This window comes from Eumetopias jubatus, unplaced genomic scaffold (genome assembly GCF_037043125.1).
Source record: "Eumetopias jubatus isolate StellerSeaLion01/CBP00866 unplaced genomic scaffold, mEumJub1_p1.0 scaffold_1, whole genome shotgun sequence".
In the NCBI taxonomy this organism is placed as follows: Eukaryota; Metazoa; Chordata; class Mammalia; order Carnivora; family Otariidae; genus Eumetopias; species Eumetopias jubatus.
In genome coordinates, this window is record NW_028274807.1 from 43,487,186 (window position 1) to 43,493,990 (window position 6,805).

Below are 6,805 nucleotides of genomic sequence, written 5' to 3' on the forward strand. Positions count from 1 at the left end.
ACACATTACACCTTTCAGCTAGGAGACCCTGTAAAAAACATAAGGCAATGTTACAACTGGGTATGGGAAGCCGACCTTCCCTCTCACTGGCTGCCATAATGGGCCCTGAGGCGCTCTGCAGTAGAGCCACAGGACAATTTTCCAGTAACACTCTTCCTTGAAGGGAAAGGGGGTTTTGATTGCACTCTATGCCAGTATCCAGGAATGAACATTGAAGGAAGAACTGTTGCCTTCTTAATTAAGAGAGTGATTAAGTACTGGATTTGGAATAATGTGGTTTTTTAGAACTGAATGGAATGAAAGCCCAAGCTCAGTATTACTTACTTAGCCCCCTAAAGTAACAGAACACAACTGAGACAATCCCTTGGCAACAGGAAGGTCAAAGGAGAAAAAGTTAGCAACTCAGGTATAAGTTATGATTCCTTTAAAGCAAAAGAAGGGCAACTCCTCCATGACCAAATACCACTTTGGTTTGGGGTCTTTGCAGAAAGCAATGTTGCTGTCACAGCTCCACCACCTTGTCATTTTGATAAGGACCTTGTCTTTTAACAGAAAGTATGATGTTAGCTGTGGGGTTTTCATATGTGACCTTTACTTTCTTATCTTTTTAAAGATTTATTTGTTTATTTGAGAGATGGAGGGAGGGAGGGAGGGAGGGAGTTAGTGAGGGTGAAGGGGCAGACGGGGAGGGAGAGAGAGAGACAGAGAGAATCTCAAACAAACTCCCTGCTGAGCATGGAACCTGTTGTGGGGCTCCAACTCAGGACCCTGAGATCATGACCTGAGCTGAAATCAAGAGTCAGATGCTCAACCAACTAAGCCACCCAGGTGCCTCCATATATGACCTTTATTATGTTCAAGTCATATTTCCTCTAAATTCACTTTGTTGAGAGTTATCATAAATAGATGATACATTTGAACATATTTGTTCATTTGATACATATGAACATTTTGTTAAAAAATTATCTTTGGAGATGACTTTTTTTATCCTTTCTGTTAATTTGATCACATTAATTGATTTGCAAATATTGAACCACACTTGCATCCCTGGAATAAATTTTACTTGTCATGGTGAATGATTTTTTAAATGTATTGTTGAATACAGTTTGCTAATATTTTGTTGAGGATTTTTGCATCTATGTTCATCAGATATATTAGATATATGCCTGTACTGTCTGGTTTTGGTATCAGGATAATGCTGGTCTTGTAGAATGAATTTGGAAGTTTTCCTTCCTCTTATATATTATTTATTTATTTTTATTTCCTTAAATAATCTCTACTATCCATGTGAGGTTCGAACTCACAATCCTGAGATGAAGAGTTGCATTCTCTAATGACTGAGCCCTCTAGGCACTGCTCTTATATTTTTTTGGAATAGTTTAAAAAGAATAGGTGTTAATTCTTCTTTAAATATTTGGTAGAACTCTCCAGTAAACACATCCTTTCCTGGGCTTTTGTGTGTTGGGAGTTTATTACTGATTCAATTTTATTACTAGTAATCAGTCTGTTCAAATTTTCTAATTCTTTCTGATTTAGTTAATGGAGATGGTGTGTTTCATGGAATTTATCCATTTCTTCTAGGTTGTCCAATATGTTGGCATATAATTTTTCATAATATTCTCTATAATCCTTTGTATTTTGACATGTCTTTTTCTTCATTTCTGGTATTTTTGGGGTCCTTTTTGTTGTTGTTTAGTTTGTCTAAAGGTTTATTAATTTTGTTTATATTTTCAAAGAACCACTTCTTGGTTTCAATAATCTTTTCTATTTTTTGTCTCTATTTCTGCTCTAATCTTTATTCTTGTTTTTCTAGTTTCTTTAGATGTAAAGGTAGGTTGTTTGAGATTTTTCTTGTTACTTGAGGTAGGCTGTATTACTATAAACTTCCCTCTTAGAACTGCTTTTGCTGTGTCCCAAAGATTTTGATCACTGTGTTTTCATTTTCATTTGCCTCCATTTTTTTTTTATTTCCTCTTTGATTTCTTGGTTAGCCCATTGGTTGTTTGGAAGCATGTTGCTTAACCACTACATGTGTTTTTTCCAGGTTTTTTTTTTCTTGTAATTGATTTTTAGTTTCATACCATTATGGGTGGAAAAGATGCTTGATACAATTTCAATCTTCTTAAATTTATTGAGACTTGATTTATGGCCCTACATGTGATCTATCCTGGAGAATGTTCCATGTGAACTTGAAAATAATGTGTATTCTGCTGTTTTTGGGTGGAATGTTCTATACATATCTGTTAAGTCCATGTAGTCTAATGTGTTGTTCAAAGATACTTTCCTTATTTTTTTCTGGATGGTCTATCCATTAATATAAGTGGGTGTTAAACTTCCCTAGTATTATTGTATTACTGTATCAATTTCTCCCATTATGTCTGTTAATAATTGTTTATGTATTTAGGTGTTCCTATGTTGGGTGCATAGATATTTACAATTGTTATATCCTTTTGTTGGATTGATCCCTTTATGGTTATGTGGTCCCCTTCTTTGGCTCTTGTTATAGACTTTGTTTTAAAGTCTATTTTCTCTGTTGTAAGTATTGCTACCCTGATGTTTTTTTCACTTGTAATTATATGGTCTGCTTTCTCATCCTTTTACTTTTAGTCTATATCTTTAGGTCTAAAGTGAGTCTTTTGTAGGCACCATATAAATGGGTCTTGTTTTTTTTTAATCCATTCAGTCACCTATATTTTTTTATTGGAGCATTTATTTATTTATTTTTAAAGATTTTATTTATTCATTTGAGAGAGAGAGAGAGAGAGAGCACAAGAGTGGGTGAAGGGCAGAGGGTGAAGCAGACTCCCCGCAGAGCAAGGAAGCCGATGTGGGACTGGATCCCAGGACTCTGGGATCATGACCTGAGTTGAAGGCAGATGCTTAACCAACTGAGCCACCCAGGCACCCTGACTGGAGCATTTAGCACATTTACATTTAAAGTAATTGTTAATAGCTATGTACTTATTTTGTTAATTGTTTTGTGGTTGTTTTTGCAGTTCTTCTCTGTTCCTTTCTCTCTCTCTCGCACTCTTCTCTTGTGGTTTGAGGGCTTTCTTTAATGCCTAGAATCCTTTTTCTTTTCTTTTTGTATCTACTGTAGTTTTGGAAATTTGTGGTTACCATTGTGTTTATATATGTGTATAGAAGTCTGTTATGTTAATGGTCATTTAAGTTCAAAAACTTTCTAAAAATATTAATTTTTTACTCCCCCTCCACATTTTAGATTTTTGTGTATCCCTTAACTAATGTTTTACAGACATAATTGAGTTTGCTACTTTTGTCTTTAAATATACATACTGTTTTTATAAGTGATTAACCTTTACTATATGTTTGCTTTTACCTGTGAAACTTTTTCCTTTCATAATTTTCTACTAGTTATAGTCTTTTCCACTTAAAAGACTTCCTGTAACATTCCCTGTAAGACTGGTTAAGTGGTGATGGACTCTTAACTTCGGTTTCTCTGGGAAACTCATTTCTTTTTCTATTCTGCATTATAATCTTGTGAGGTAGAGTATTCTTGGTCATAGGTGTTTGTTTCTTGTTTTCCTTTAAGTACTTTGAATATATCATGCCACTTTCTTCTGGCCTGCAAAGTTTCTCCAAAATCAGCTGATATAGCCTTATGGGATTTCCCTTATATGTAACTGTTCTCTTTTGCTGCTTTTGAAATTCTCTATCATTACTTTTTGCTATTAAGTTTCCCTATGTGGACTTCCTTTAGTTGATCTTGTTAGGGCTCTCTTTGCTTCCTGGACCTAGATGTCCATTTCTTTCCTTAGGTTAAGGAAGTTTTCAGGCATTGTTTCTCCAAATAATGTTCCTGCACTGTTCTCTCTTTCTGTTTCTGGGACCCTAATGATGTAAATTTAGTATGCTTGATAATGTCACCGAATTCCTTTAATCTGTTCTCATTTTTTATTCTTTTCTTTTTGTTGTTCAGCTTGATTGCTTTCCATTACCCTTCCAGATTGTTGAACTGTTCTGCATACTCTAATCTGCTATTGATTCCCTCTACTGTATTTTTTATTCCAGTTATTGAATGTTTCAGCTCTGACTAGTTCTTTTTAATATTTTTAAAATCATTGTTGAAGTTTTGAGTTTAACCATTTTTTTTCTATTCCAGTGAGTATCCTATGACCATTAACTTGGATTCATTATCAAGCATATCGCTTATCTCTGTTTTATTTAGATTTTACTCTGATTTTTGTCTTGTTCTTTCATTTGGGACATATTCTTCTGTCTCCTGATTTTAATTGTGTTTTTCTCTATGTATTAGGTAGGTCAGCTATGGCTCCTGCTGTTGAAAGCCATGCCTTTTTACAAAAGAGTTTCTGTGGTGTCTTGTAGCACAGACATTCCAGGCTTATCTCCTATGTGGGCTGCTTGTGCCCCACTATTATGACAGAGCCGTGATTACCTTTAGCTCAGCTGGCAGCAGTGAGCTGCACTAGACAGGGTTTGGTCCCCACTTTGTTAGAGACCTGAGGTTATTGTGGTTTGTTTGTGGGGGCAGTGCTCACCCTAGGTTTCTGCACATAGCCTCCTGTCTCAGCTGCTGGAGCACCAAGGGGCTCAGTGTGGCTGAGAGGCTCTTATGGGTGGGCAAGGCTGGCAATCAGCCTAGATGTCTTCAATTAGTCTCTCTGCCATAGTTCAGGTATAGTACAAGGCATGGCCTGCTTTTTGCACAGATAAGAGGCTGGACTGCTGGAACCGTGGGTACAGTAGTGAGTGAGTTTAGTTCCCCACTTCCTCAGAGCAGCAGTGACTGCAGTGGCACCAGGCCCTGCCAGCTTTGCCTGCAGGGTGTGGCAAAACAGGAACAATGTTAGAGAGACACTTGCTGAGGTGGGGTTGGATGTGGTAGGTCCACAGGAGAACACAGTACTTACAAGGTAGGTAGAGAGTGCCTACTATAGCAGGCATCCAGCACTCTAGGCTGGTGGAGGGGAAGAAAAATAGAACCCACCAACACTTTTTTTTTTTTTTAAGATTTATTTGAGAGAGAACCTGAGTGGGGAGGGGGACAGGGGCAGAGGGAGAAGCAGATTCCCTGCTGAGCAGGGAGCCTGATACAGTGATCGATCCCAGGACCCAGCTCACTGCTGCCAGCTGGGCTAAAGGGTAATCAGGACCCTGAGATCATACCGGAGCCAAAAGCAGATGCTTAACTGACTGAGTCACCCAGGCACCCCAGTCACCAGCACTTTTGTACCCTGAGAAATCTTCTGAAGATCCCTTCCCCTCCAGCACATTTTATGAAATTAGCCAATAAATCTCCTTTATATACCCAAGTACTTTTCAAACTGCTGCTTCTATGATGCATCTTGGTTAGGGTTATTATACTGGCTCTTCAAGGCAGGGACTTAGTTTTCTATTGCCCTCTACCTCTGCAGCTTTAAGACCACTGATTTGTAAAGTTCCCGAAGTTAAGCCCGACAAGTTTTCAAGGGCAAATGTATGGGGACTCATCTTCCCAGTGCAGGGCCCCAAGGCTGGAGGTACCTGGTGTGGGATCTTATCTTCTTGCTTTTCCATGCTTATGATGTGCCTCCCATTCGTGGTTAGTCCCACCAGGGGTTTGGTTCCCAACCAAGTCTCTGCCCCACCTATCCTTTTCAATGTGGCCTCCTCTCTAGGATTAAGTGTGGAAAGTCTGTTTTGTCTTTAGATCATTTTTAGAGGTAATCGTATAGATGTAACTGTTGTCTGTGGGATGAGGTGAGCTCGGGATCTTCCTATACTACCATCTTCCCCATGTTCATCATCCAGTTTACAATTTAATTTCAAATGATTCAACCAAAAATAAATATATATCTGTAACTAGAGCTATGTTTAGAAAGAAAGAGGGATAAAATTAATGTAGTTAATGTTAACAGATTTATCAAGGGAGGGGTATACATGTGGATGCTTATTTTAATGTTTTCACATTTCCTGGAAAATTTTTTAAAAATTTAAGTTGGGAAGAAGGAAAACCTAAACCAAGGAACAAAAAATAAGGAAATACTTGACTTATTTTTATAATCTTGGGAAATTATAAAATATATTGTTTTGTTTGTTTATTGTTTATCTTTCAGATATATTTACTACAAAGTACATTTTAATTGATTTGAAATATGTACAAGCTCCAAAGGAATAAAAGTATAAGAACATCTATACCCAAGTGATTGGAATATTTCTTTTAGAAGTCTTTTTAAGTAAATAATTAGTTACATACGAAGAAAAAAATTGCTATTTACCTGAGAGAGACATTATCTTTAATATCTATGATCTTGCCTGAATACAGAAGTATGTGTTTTATAAATTCATATTATGAAATTACTTATCTTTTTATTCTATATTTACTCAGTTTGCATAAATGTTAATGCTTACTTTTGGAAAAATTACTTGTGGGAAATTTACAAAAAGAATTCAGTAAAATTATGTAACTCTAATAATTTACTATAGTCTAGAAGAAAATTTACATGATTAAAGGAAGATGAAAGTATCATTAAGTATTCATTCTTAGGGGAAAACAAACAAGATTCCACAATAAAATTTGGCTTTTTCAGTTGTATGTTCTCTAGGCATATTAACTCATACAAGTTGTGTATGTAAACTTGCTGAGTCTCATGTTTTCATAGAATAATACTTTTCATCATCATGATTTAACAGGAATTTAAGAACAAAATGGAATAAGCCTAAAATGAAAATAGAATAGCAGTTTATCATGTTTTGACCAATAAACTATCAATAGGCTTCTTAATGTTACAAAAGGCATGTTTTACTTTCCTATGTAAGGATTTCTAAAATGTTAATGCTATTG